This window comes from Bemisia tabaci, chromosome 4 (genome assembly GCF_918797505.1).
Source record: "Bemisia tabaci chromosome 4, PGI_BMITA_v3".
NCBI classification, from domain to species: domain Eukaryota; kingdom Metazoa; phylum Arthropoda; class Insecta; order Hemiptera; family Aleyrodidae; genus Bemisia; species Bemisia tabaci.
The window spans coordinates 28,244,735-28,258,378 of record NC_092796.1 but is presented as its reverse complement, the minus strand read 5'-3'; the positions used below and the strand labels follow the sequence as shown (position 1 = coordinate 28,258,378).

At 41.8% G+C, this 13,644-nt stretch overlaps 1 protein-coding gene across 8 annotated transcripts in view; it reads right to left on the bottom strand.

Moving 5' to 3' along the window:
• Positions 1-13,644, bottom strand: part of LOC109035591 (retinol dehydrogenase 14) — a 62,559-nt gene that overhangs the window by 41,487 nt on the left and 7,428 nt on the right. For 3 of the 8 annotated variants that reach the window (XR_011899744.1, XR_011899747.1, XR_011899746.1), the window contains one exon: positions 11,711-11,976. The gene's annotated coding sequence lies outside the window, so the exon portion shown is untranslated. Of the gene's footprint in view, positions 1-5,522; positions 5,817-6,798; positions 6,997-11,710; positions 11,977-13,644 lie in introns of those variants that run through there. The other 5 variants (XR_011899745.1, XM_072299610.1, XM_019049293.2 and 2 more) reach the window with 5 other exon arrangements.

The following is a 13,644-nucleotide window of genomic DNA, read 5'->3' as shown; positions in this document are numbered from 1 at the left end:
AATTTGGTAAAAATGAGCGGGAAAATATGCATAGCATACATATACTGTCTCTGAAGTTAAATAATTTTATGGAACATTGAAAGGGAACGGCACTTGCCGTTACTGGAAATGTAAATTCGTGCTTTGGAACTTGTTACCCTCGCATAAACGCAATCTGAGATTATTTATATATATGTTTCTTGTGATCTCCAATTTTTTATCATGAACAATAATGTCAAAAAGTCATGGAAAAACTTGGTTTTTTCTTAAAAAAAAAAAAAAAAAAAAAAAAAAGCGTAAGCGGAAGGTGGATGAAACGCTAGATCAAGATATCACGTGCAATAAAGAAAATAACTGACACGGCTCGGAATGATGTATGGAAGTAGGTCAAACTGAGCAATAAACGCTTGAAAAAATGACAGAACAATAATGAATTAATTAATAGTAAATTGTTGTGGAATACCGATATCGCACTGTGCCGTGCTCATATTCGATCACCCTAAACGCATTACACGCAGAACGATCACAAAATATTGAGTGATTAACGAAGAATGAAGGGAGATTGCAAGGAACTGGGTGCCACCTGTAACGAACTAAAGAGAACATTGCCTAGAAATTTGTGGGTTAATCTACAAATCGCTGGAACCGGTGGATTTGGTCATTGATATTTTTTCAACTGTCGCGTGTAATCAAGATTTCCTCCATTTCGGTGGTTATGTGAAGTCTAAATAATTTTACATATAAGAAACGAACCAAAAAATTATGAAAGAACAAACATAAATGTGGTTTAAAAATTTTAGCTTCCGCCGCTTCGCCGCGCTGATAGCACTGTGTTTGGCGCAATGCGTGAAGTATTCCCGCAGTCTTGTAGGCCCTATGCGTTTCACGCCAACCGCTCCTTAATCCTACCCTTTAAATTTCATGACTATCATCAATTCACAAAACTAATTAATTTAAATGTCTTGTCCGAGCTGTAAATCTACCCATTAATGATTATCTCAATCGTTCGAGGCGGGTTTGCGGTCTTCTGAACGAGTGTGAAAGCGGTTTATTTGAAGCGATTTGAAGCTAGGGAACCGCAACCTCCATCCGGTAACAATATCGAGGATTTTACTTCGGGAAAAAAGTGAGGATGCAAGTTGCTTTTGTCCATGACAGAGCACAGTGACGCACCGTTTTTAGTCCTTCCATTAATCATCCACCTAGTTTTCGGAGTTTTCTAATTTGAGGTTTCACTTCGATCAAAGACTCGATCGTCTTTCCCTCCCTATACGATCCGCGAAGTACGAGGCGGCCTTTTCTTCTGTATTCCGCTCCGGAGCCAGATCTGATTGTGAGCCTACGGTCTTGCGTCGTCGTCTGTGAACCATGAAGTCTTGTAGATCAGTGGCGGATCCAGGGAAGGGGCATGGTGGCATAACCTTCCCCTCCCCCTCGCCCCATCGCCACTTTGCGCCAAGATAAGAGTTAAAAAAGAGAAAAGATGGAAGAAAAGAGGAGGTAGAGGAGAAAGAAAGAGAAGAAAGATAGTGCACTGAACAAAAAGATTGGTAGAATTTACCATTCCTTCACGTGAAGAAATGACGTGAAGAAATGGTAAATTCTACCAATCTTTTATTTCAGTGTAAAAGTAGCATACTTCAAGTTTATAAGTATGGCTTTCAGACTCATAACTGGGTTCATTTTCTGTTTGTTTAGGATTCGGGGGGGGGGGGGTTGGGAGGAGGGGGTTGTCACGAAATGCATCCTCCTCGATCTGCCTTAATTGAGTTCGCCTCTGGGGAGCGGCAAATTTTAAAGGAGTCAATAAGCTCCGAATTGCAGGATTGCGTTATTAAATTCAAGTGTATCGATGTTGCGTGCACGTGATATCGGAACTAAAATAGTCTGTGGAGGTTTACGCACTTACTGCCCTGAGGCTGAGATCTCCATGACGTAGGCTAGGAAAGATACTCCGGGTCTAGTGACCTCACCTCAACCTTGGATATGTTGAAAGAGCATGGTTATTAAAATTAATTGCGTCAGTGAGAATTGGCAATTTTTGAACTCGGGCGCTGGCAGGATAGTGGGCCATTCCACGCGGCGGGTTCGCATTGAACATTACGCAGCAAATGAGGCCAAATTTTACAGAAGCTGAGGAAAGCCTATCAGTTAATTATTATTTATATAATCCTTGGCAAATCAAAACTAAAGCATACGATTCTCAAAAGGGTATGAAGGAAATAAGAGAGGAGAACGAAGTCAAGACGAGAAAGCAGGGTACAAGAGACGAAATGAAGTAATGATGATTGGAATCTGGCCTACCTTAAGAATTGAAGGCGAAACAGCAGTGTGCGTTAGCGTAACCTCAATCTTATATCCTTCATGAATATCGATGGCTAAAGTGGGAGATCATGTATCTCCGTTTGCGACGTTGCAGATTTCCAGGCATACTTAATTTTTTCCTCGGAAAACTAGTCAACGAAATTTATTTAAAACTTCCTTGAGTTTTCCTCTCCTGTTAGGAGAATATTCCGTATAAGCTGTAAAGTTCGCTTGTTCCTCTTCAAAATAAACTAAGAGCGGATAGATTGCCGAGATTTTTTTTTTGGAGGAACGCGTTGTGACCCTTTAGCCATCGATATGCTGCTTAATGCCTTGAAGTTAAAGTTTAAGTGAAAAAACGTCAACTCCGTTCAAGTATTATTCAAGTAGGGCCATTTTTCCCGATAAAATGCGGTGCCCACTCACTTTTAAACCTAAAGAAGAAACGCTCAGGTGCAAATGTTGACATGAGCCTGAAAAATGTCTCACCGGAGGAAGGACAAGAATGTCTATCCGACTAACTTTTATGAATGTAACGAAAGTTGATTGCTCAAGCGATAAAACAACCTGATCTGCGACCCGCATTACGTAAGGATTACAGACTCGCGTAGTTACGCGAAGAAGATCGCAAAAACGGCGCTCGAATGCTACGGGGCGACGGAATTTTGAAAAGAGCCTCATAAGTTGACTCGCCGAGGCTTGGAAGTTGCAATGCTGCCGCTTGGACGCAGGAAATGCTGACGTATCGGTGCGAATAATTCCTCTTTGTCGAGACGGTATTGCACCATAGTTGGAAAGCTAGTTATTGAGTTGATGTAAGACTCCTGTCTTTTTTGGGTCGCGTTTGCGTGTGTTCTGATTCTGTCGTGCAAAATTTAAATTAATGGTGACGCGTAGGTATTTTCTCCGGGAAGGATTATAAGCTTGTGCAAGATTTTTGACTCATAAAAGTTGTCTGTGGGTTACTACCGTGCTAAGGAAAAACGCCGTGTAAACATCTAATTGTTGCCAAATCTCTCGATAACACCTTTATCTGGACGTATTTCTATCAAACGGAACTAAGCGCCTTAGGGGAGGAAAGGAGAGGGGGGGCTTGGATTGGCGGGTGTTGCGGAACGCGATGCTCGTTCCGTCCTATACTCGCAATGCTTTTCCATGGCGCTTAGTTCCGTTTGACAGAACGCGCTATCCGGGATTCTAAATTCCTCAAAAAGAACTCAATTTGGCGCTTAGTTCCGTTTAGTAGAAATACGTCCATTTTTGAGGAAAGTTCTGCTTATGTTCCCTTGAATTTTTCACCGTAGAGGTTCGACCGTAATCATAGAAAAAGTTGAGTTTAGAGCCTTGAGGAACTGTACAGACGGGGAAGGGGGGATACAGACGATTCGACGTATTGCAATTTTGGTAGAATACATATACCAGGGTGGAGGGGGAAGGGGTTGGTCTTAAGAGAATGAGGAACAAACAAAAAGGGTTGCAAACCGTGGCGAGGCGTGAATGATCGATTATCGATATTTCCCCATTTGAAGCTATGGTAAAGAATCGATTATTAAGGTGTTCGTTGCAGACACCTTGTTTATCGATCCTTTTTCATAGGCTTGAATTGCAGGTCAATCGATGTATCGCAAATCACGCACGCCACCGTATCAAAGTACGCGTAATAGACGTGAAGTGGAAGGATTCATTCATTCGATCAATCACTGTGATGGTAAGAAAAATGTACTATCACGCGTGATTTTTGAAAACCGGTCTTCAATCTGAAAATTCTTTGCGCACCTTGAGGAGTGGAAAAATGCGGAAACTGCTGCCATGAAAAACTGGATTTCCGAGACAGCTCGGTTTCACGAGCTCTAGCAGAGCTTGGAGGGAAGGTGAATAAACTTGTCGAAGTTGTATGTTGCACTTGCACCTGCATCTAATGCATGGCCCATGACGCACAGGTCGATCGGGAAGTTATCTACACGGGTCAGTCCGCATTCCAAAGTCTGAAACTTACTCGAGTCAATCGAAACTCTCATTTGCATATCCCGCCTATCGATGGTTCTCCACTGTGTTAGCTTGACGCTGTCCCCGAAGTTTCAAACTATTTATCTAATGACATCATCGTATTTTGAAATTCTTCCCACGAGGAAGATCGTGAAGTAATACCATATGATAACATTTTCGGTATTTTTAGCCCATCATTTCAGTTTGTTAAAAATGATCTCATTCAGGGCACGTGGTTGTTTTCCACCGGGAATGCTCAAAGTGAGGGCTTTTCCTGGGACCATTCAGGTCTCCCTCAAGCCCAATCAGGATCGGATTCTGGTCGGAGGGGGAGGGGGTTGGTGACAAATATCTAGGAAAGATATTTTATCAGCGGCAGATCGCAGAAATGAAGACCTTTTTTTATATTCAGGGTTTTTTGGTCAATAGCTCCAGGCGACAAAATCGCGAATCCAGCCCTAGACGCGGTGCATGCATTTGCACAGTCAGATGCTGCGGAAAACACACTCGTTCTTTTTGTGATAACCACTTGAGCTACATTGTGATTTACTCTCTTTCCCATCTCTAGCGGGCTGATTATTGAAATTGAAAGACACAGTGATAGACAAACAAGACACAGGAAACATGGAGCGATCCTATTGGTTGGAACGGGTAGTCGTCTTAGACTAAAAATGATGGACTAAATACAGAGTCTCTCGCGGGATGCTGTTAGTTAGTCTATTATTTACCTCTTTTGTCCATTGCAACCACCTTCTTCCACCAATACTGCCGTGCTAGGTAAAAACGCCGCATGAGCCTTCAGGCGTTGCCAAATTTTCTTTGATAAAGTACGATTTTTCAGGGCAATTTGCGAACATTTTTCTTCCAATTTTTCGGAGAACTTTATTTGCGATAAGCTCTAAATTTTCTGAAAATTTCAAGAGAAAATATTCATAACTCTCCTTAAAAATGAAGATTTTACCGGAGGAAATTCGGCAGTTCTCGAATGTTCATACGGCGTTTTTCCTTAACACGGCAGAATAGGATTGCTTTATTTTCAGTTTGTCCTCTTTGTCCATGGCTTCGTCTATCAATCCCAAAAATTAGCCCGCAGAAAACTTGCGGCATCAATAATTCGAGAAGAATAAATCACAATCCGAAGACATAATCCATTCCGGGAACAACATGAGGAAGAGTTGCACATTCCACGAGCACTCATGCCGCGCACTACTCCGCGAAAATCCCGAAAGGGTGATAAGAGAACGGGAACTTACTGTGATAAAATAGAGTATTCCACGGGGCGCACACTTAATCCATTTGCCGGGAGATGCCCGAAAGTGCCCAGATCACTTGGGGCCGGTACCAGACTCAGGAGTGAGTTGCATTATGGACGGATGGCTGCCGGCGTCCCCTCCACCGCGGAGGAAAGAGAAAGCTCCGTCGTAGACGTAGACGGAGACGGAAGAAGAGGGCGAGACGCGGGAGGCCCGCGCGGAAGAAAGAGAAAGTGTTAGGTCACCCGGTGCCGGTGCCGCTGGACCGAACCGTTCCGAGCCGGATAACCTGCCTACCTGCAGCAGTGATGCCGCAACACACCGCCACGCCACACGCCGCGCCGGGCAACTTAGCGCCTCGAGAAAAACGCCGTATGTCCATTCCAACGTTGCCATATCTCCGCGTTAAAGGCCTGATACACACGGCGATTAATCGCCGCGAGTGCAGAGGCGGATCCAGCAATTTGGCAACACCGGATTCCGTCCATTTAAACCTATGTGAAATAATCGATTCTTGTCGAACACCTGGCCCTCCAAGAATCGATAGATTTCCATAGGTTTAAATGGAGAAAAGAATTTTGCCAATTTTCTGGATCCGCCAACGCGCGAGTGAAAGACGGAAGCCAATGGAGAGCCTTGATTTCGATCCATTGACGTCGATATATCGAAATCAAGGCTCTCCATTGGCTTTCGTCTTTCACTCGCGGCGATTAATCGCCGTGTGTATCTGGGCCTTAATGCCGAAATAAACCTCAAAATTTCCATTTCTTGAAAAAAAAAAAAATAAAATAATTATAATGTCCAATTTTGACTCGATCCATTGTGCGGTGGGACATCATGCTTTCGAAGTAGGTTTGTAGGGAATTCAATTCACAATTCCATGTGGCGTTTCGAAAATGTCAAGGAATTTTCTCAGACATAAATATTTAATCGGAAAAATTTGGCATTATTCTAATTTCCATACTGCACTCATATTTAGCAAGGCGCAGCGCACCGACGTACTAAAGAAAGATGCCGTTTGAACATTCGAACATTGCTAAACTTCTCTCGAAAAAATACGAATTATACTGGAAAGATTTAGAAATCTTCTCCTGGAATGCTTTATAGGATTGTATTCGCAATTCAATCTAAAATTTTGGAATTTTCGAAGAAAATATGCACGTTGTCTTAAAAAAAGAGACATTTGGCAACATCTTTGTGTGCATACGCTGTTCTTTCTTAGCCCGATTAGTGCTCCGTAGCGCTTGATAAATAAAATAATTACTCCAAAATTTACCGTGCGAGTGGGTAGTGGGTGCAGTGATGTAATAATGGGGCTCTCAGTGGGGCTATACTGCCCTACTAAGGAAGAACGCCGTATAAACCTTCAGGCGTTGCCAATTTTCCTTTGATAAAACGCGAATTTCCTGGTAAACTCATGAATATTTTTCTTCCAATTTTTCGGATAATTTTGCTCGCAATTCCACCGAAGGTCCTGAAAATTCAAGAGAAAATGTTTATAACTTTCCTAAGAAATGAACATTTTATAGAAGGAAATTTGGCAACTCTCGAAAGTTCATACTGCGTTTTTCCTTAGCATGGCAGTATACAGACAGAGATTATCCTTCAAGTGAGCCCGCTGTTCGCAAATTTGCTAATTAAGGCCTCGGCTTTTTATAACCGCAGAGCACCCATCGGGGGTATTGGGGGTTGGGCCACATTAAGGCTATAGTAGGAGCATGAAGCACCTCAGCACTTTCGTAAGTATATAACTTACTTAGCCACCATCACTCAAACGCAACATAAAAACTTTCCAGATATCTTCACTTCTTCGGGTTATTTTAAACTTGCTGGGTAAGGATTTTTTGCTATTCAAATTTAAACCAATCTCTGCCCTGAAAGTTTAAAACATAGAATATCGACCATGAACCGCTCTTATCACGATTGCGATGTCTCGAAATATCAGTTCGTAATTTATCTTTTAAGAGTGTATCGTTTAACATTGTTTGATGGTTCTACCAGAAATTTTCAGAAAATATTGTTAGAAAACCAAAAAAATTGATGGAATTATTTTTCATAAATTAATTACTTTAAAAAATCCAAAATGTATTTTTTAAAAAAGGTAATTTTCAAAGGGCGATATCCCCGTTAGTATCGGAGGTGGAAACTTAGTGTCTGAATAGATCTAACTGTTTTTGAAGGATCATCAAAGCACAATTCTACGACCAGCACAATTGGCTCATTAAATAAAAAAACTCAAAATTGGATGGGGAAAGGGGGTAGTGTCCAACATTTCTCTTATACTTAGAAAAGCGGGGCTCCTTTCCACCTCAGCTCCTCTTCCTTCGCGCCTGCAGTCAAGGTCGCTCAGCGAGCGAGTCATTAACGTTCTCTCGCCATCAGGGTTTCTCACAGTGGATCGAGTCAATGAGAGAGGTCGGACATGATTCAAAAACTTTAAAAGCGATTATCTTCAATACTATGATTTTTAAAAGTAGTTTCATTGGTTTTCTCTTAAAAGTCTCTGTGAAAAATACCCCTTTAAATTAAAATTGTAACCAGATAAATGTAAAATTTTATAATTTTTGTGAAAAATTTCATGTCCGACTTCTTCCGAAGACTCCTTCCACTGTGCGTCTGTCCGCTCAACGAAAGTTCAAGATCCAAGGGAGGACCACTGATGACAGCGCAGTGTAAGCACCAGTAATGCGTTCTTGCAGATAGGTGGTTTTTAAGCAATTATTCTTCGTCGGAATACCGCTAGTTCAATATTGATACATTTTTAAAGTCAAAACCAGACGCAGCCCACATTTCAGGAAAAACAGGGCAAAGCATAATATAATTTCATTAGCATAGTCACCAGACTTTATTGTGCTAGTTCCGCCATTGCACCCGGGATATCATATACGTGCATTTAGGCTTGTGATATCACAGGTTTCTCGTCGCATTTCATTTTGCAATGGTCATCGATTTTGTTCCGAATTTCGAGCAAATCTCAGGACGTTCCTTGAAAAATTCGTACTTATACTGCCGTACGAAGGAAAGAACGCCGTGATGAACATTTGAGAGTTGCCAAATTCCCCTTGATAAAAATGTATTTTTGACAACATTCATGCATATTTTTCCTTGATATTTTCAGAGATTTTAGATTAAATTGCGCACAAAATTGTCCGAAAATTTTGGAAAATAATATTCGCAAATTTCCCAGTAAATTCGGTTTTTATTGGAGGAAACTTGGCAACGTCTGAAGGCTCATACGGCGTTTTTCCTTAGCACGGCAGAATAAAACGTGGAATTCGTTTTCCCCGAGGGAAAAAAAAGAAAATGATCCAATCGAAGGACTACTCATTAAAGTGGGTTAATCGAAACTCTACATATCATGCTCCTAAACCTAATTTTTTGCGATTTCGAGGGACAGCAATTTGTGATACATTTAAATAATGCATTTCTCGGAAAACTGAAAATGGTGCGATAAAAAATTAATAATGGTTTACTTCATCGGCACAATATGCAACGCTGGATTAAGTTAAAATATATACGAGAAACAACCGAAGCTTCGGTTAGTGTCGCATGCGACGGATACTGAACGAATTCCATCATAACGCCTGGATGCAACTATTCGAGCTCCGTGGATGTCCGCGTTGCATACGTACGCGAGATGAAGGCGTTTTAACTTCGGACACCAACCGCCTCACCAGCGACGCTGAGTGGAGCGAGAGGAGTCGGACAAAATGTGGAAACATTAAAAGCTCATATCGATATTGATACGGAACGTAGAAGAGGTTTTAGAGGTGGTTTCACTATTTTCTCGTAGAATTTCCTTCAAGAAGCATCCCGCACATATTGAATCGGGACGTGCGAAAACCGCTATAACTATTGTGTCCATTTTTCGACTCTCTAGTTTTTTGGAGTTGATAATACTTTTCGTAGATGAATGCAACCACGAAAAAGGCGTTAGATACTCGTCTCCGGGTTACCTTAATCCCAAAACGAGTCCTTTAATCACTTTTATGGTTGTATCAACTCCTTGAAAGCATTATCAACTCAAAAAAAACTGAAGACTGGAGAAATGGACGTTAGCGGTTTTCGCACGTCCCGATTCAATTATAATGTAAAGATATTAACATCAAACTTTGCAGTTTTATAGTCGAAAATTTCATGTCAAACCTCTCCGAAAGACTCGTTTCTTGTGCGGCATGCTTAACTGCAAGGATAATTCCTCATTTATACTTCGAAAACATCCCTTCGGCATAAATAGTTGCTCTAATCATTCTAAGCACATGGCGATATCGAGACTGAAACTCAAAGGACCCTGGTAAAAATTGGCAGTTGAATCTGTGTTCCAAAATACCATAGACCTACAGCCGGCTGTAAGATTTCCAAGAGCTTCTAGAGCCGGCAACACAATTTCTTATAGCCTTTTATAGCCGATGGCGATTAAGCAACAGCCCGGCGATAAAGTGTATGCCAAACGTTATACTAATTACGGATGCTAGGACTTAGTGAGTTATTGGACTATCGCTCTTTTTTTGGGCCGCAGTATCTTGATTTAATTTGCGAGGGAAGCTCCGTACTTTTGAAGGTGCCTGCCATTCCTAATATGTTGGAGCGCCTTCAATTTCGTATGATACTGTGCAATACCTCTGGTGTGAAATAGTTGCTTCAAGCGCCGCGGTACGCTGCGGCGCGGCGGCGCGGCGGACGCGCTGTACGCGCATTGGCGCCTACAAACCTGACAGGGATACTTCGCGCATTGCGCAATGCGTGAAGTATCCCTGTTAGGTTTGTAGGCGCCAGTGCGCCGCCGCTCCGCTTTGTGTTAGGCTCTAATATTTAATCTCGCGGAGTCAGCGTTTTTCAACTCATGACTTTGAAATGTTTGCACACTCTGTATGGATTAATATCATTTTAATTGATGAAAAAAAATATGTAGTAAAGGAAAATATAATGTGCGTTTTGTAAATATTAAGGTGATTCCGTACAAACTTAAGGATTTACAAAGCACAAGAATTTCTACACAATTTCTTATAGCTTTTTATAGCCGATGGCGAAAAAGCATCAGCCAGGCGATAAAGTGTAAAGCCCGGCGATAGGAACTATAGCCCGGCTGTATAATTTTTTATCGCTTCGTGTAGCCCGGCCGTATGATTTTTTCCACTTTCTACAGCCAGCTATATGATTTTCTATCGCCCTCTTCAGTCGGCTGTAAGAACTCCTATGGTATGTTGAAACGCAGCTCCTATCGCCAATTTCTACCAAGGGATACTCACATCCTACGCCTTTATGCAACTATTCGTAGGACGTCGTGCAACTATTCTACTAAGAAATATCTATGTAGTACAGACGATGAATTGAATGTATTTCTGCCAAACAGAACTATGTGCATTATATTGCTAATCCCGTTCTGTATATATTCTTATGAGTCTCAGAGCTCATGTTTTAATGCACATAGCTCCGTTTGGCAGAAATACGTCCAATTGAGAGCGCTCTGCCGTTTTGGATCCTCGCAGTAAAGCCAGCCGTTGGCGCCGCGCCACAGGTGAAGTGGCGAGTGTCTGGACAGTCAAAACGCCTTCACTTCCGTGCGTATGCAACACGGAGCTCAAATAGTTGCATCTACGAGTTCAAGAGAAATTTGTATAGTGTTCGTCGTATTCGAGACTAACGAAGGACGCTTACCTTGTTTTTCATACCTCGGAACTTAATTCCAGCGTTTCCTACTGTGCCGATGAATTAAACTATTACTGTTTTATCGTGACATTGTCAATTTTCCGAATAATGTTCTGATCGTTTAAATACACAACAACGTTGCCGTCCTAAAATGCGGGTTGCGCCTCTACCTGTGGCGTGGCGTGCTTTGCGATATATCGATTGATCTACCATTTAAACCTATGGAAAAGGATAGATTATTAGGGTGTTTGCAGCGAACACCCTAATAATCGATTCTTTACCACAGCTCAAATGGGGAAATATCGACAATCGACCATTCACGCCAGGCCAGTTCTTCTCTGATCTAAGAACGAATAATGAAGTTCGATCCATGTGATGATATATCGAATCTTCGTTGATATAACCGATGAATCGAAGATCGATACTTTCATTCTTCATTGCGAGCAACTTCTTTTTTAAAAAACAAAGCTGATAGACGTAAGTCCGTAGGTACGTAAAAACATGAGTACATTTAAAAACAAAAGATGATACTCACGTACCATCATAGATAGAACAGATGTGAGGACGGTGGTGATATTGGACAGTGTCAATCAATAATCAAGAAATCCAATTTCGTCCAACTCCTCTTCTAAACTATGCAATCGCTCGATGAAGGCGCATTCACCACGAGGCATTTCTTTTTTTAACTCTTCCACCAGCCGTATCTTATCGTCTGTTGTAAGTTTAGAGAAAGGGTTTTTCGTCACCTTTGACCCCACGAGCCGGTACGTCAGTAGCAGAAAACGAGGATCATCATTTAGGTCCTCTGTAAAAATGGAAGTACAAAAGATTAAAAAAAAGTAGAAGAAATTATGGTTGTTGGGATTCTGTAAAATCGAAAGTCCCTCGTGTGTGACGAAAAGGAATTTTTAAAATATCGGTGTTAAGAAAATTTCAAAATATTATTTTTTAAAACTGGAATGATTTAATTTTTGTCAGTCATTACCCTCACGGGTTCCCTCCAGGGCCGGATTAAGGGGGTGGCCACATGGGCCGCGGCCCATGGCGGAAAATCTAGGGGGCTGGCAAATTTTGCAATTTTTTTAAATGTAGGTATAAAAAAAAATCGGATTTAGAAAAAAAAAATACAAACGCGAGAAAAGGCTACAAAATCTCTCATTTCCTAAGAATATAGTAATTTCTAATTTTGTCGTCTTTCAGTGATACAATGGCCAGCACCTTTAATTATTCGAGTTAAGAGAGAAACCAAACACACAACTTGGCCAGGAACGGCGCGACTTAGGGAGAAATGATGACGAGGACTTGAGATGAAAAGGAGAAGACTTCGGCGCGGCAATCGGCATGTAACACATATTAGCGCCTACAAGACTGCACGAATACTTCACGCATTGCATCAAACACAGTGCGGTTATTGTGGTCAGCGTGAAACGGATAGCGCCGACAAGAATGCATGAATACTTCACGCATTGCGCCAAACACAGTGCGGTCAGCGTGAAACGCATAGCGCCTACAAGACTGCGTGAATACTTCACGCAATGCGCCAAACACGGTGCGGTCGGCGCGGCGCGGCGGCGGAAGTTAAAATCATTAAACCAAATTTTGTGTTTGTTCTTTCATAACTTTTTCGTTCATTTCTTATGAATGGAAGGCCTTGTCCATTAGAGATAGGTTTACGGAACTTAATTTTCGCGCAAAGTTCCGTGAACTTTTGCTACTGTTGACAGGGCTTTCACAATAAAATGTGCCCAACACAAGTAAACGCGTCTTTTGCACCCCTCCCTCGGTGACACGTTCACTCGATGGTTTTTATTGATGTTTCAAAACGAATGATAAGGGGGCGGCAAAATACAGGCGCGCGGCCCGTGGGCGGCAAGTAGGAAAATCCGGCCCTGGTTCCCTCCTCTCATAAAGGGCACTATGTAACAGATATGAGGCATGAGGCCATCTTTTCGACCAATTGGGAACCTATGAAATATGTTTCATAGAGTGTAATTGGACCGCGTTAAACAGAAAGGAACCAAGCCACATCAGCTACTGCCAAAAATTGGGAAATTTAATTTTTTACATGAAAGCGGTTCTGCGGATTTTCGTGGAAATTGAAGTGAAAATTCTCCATAGTTTGAAGCAAATGCCTTAAAAATTCCAAAGGAATTCGCATAAACGTTCTCTTGTATAAAATTGTATTGCCCAGTTAAATTTGGCAATAGCTGATGTGGCTTGGTTCCTTTCTGCTAAACTCGGTCCAATTAGTTGTTGTCCTTGAGATCAGGAATCACCTCTGAAATCACTTAGTGCTCTGTAGACCTAGGAAATTTCAGCTCAATCGGTGATTTTCGGAGCTCTTGCCTGCCACTACATCGAAGAAAAAAACTGAAGATCTAATCGTCGAAAGGGACCTAGGAGGTTGCTTGTTGCTTTATTTCTTTACTCCTTTACAATCGAGTCAATTGGGAATATTGTATGCAATTATGGA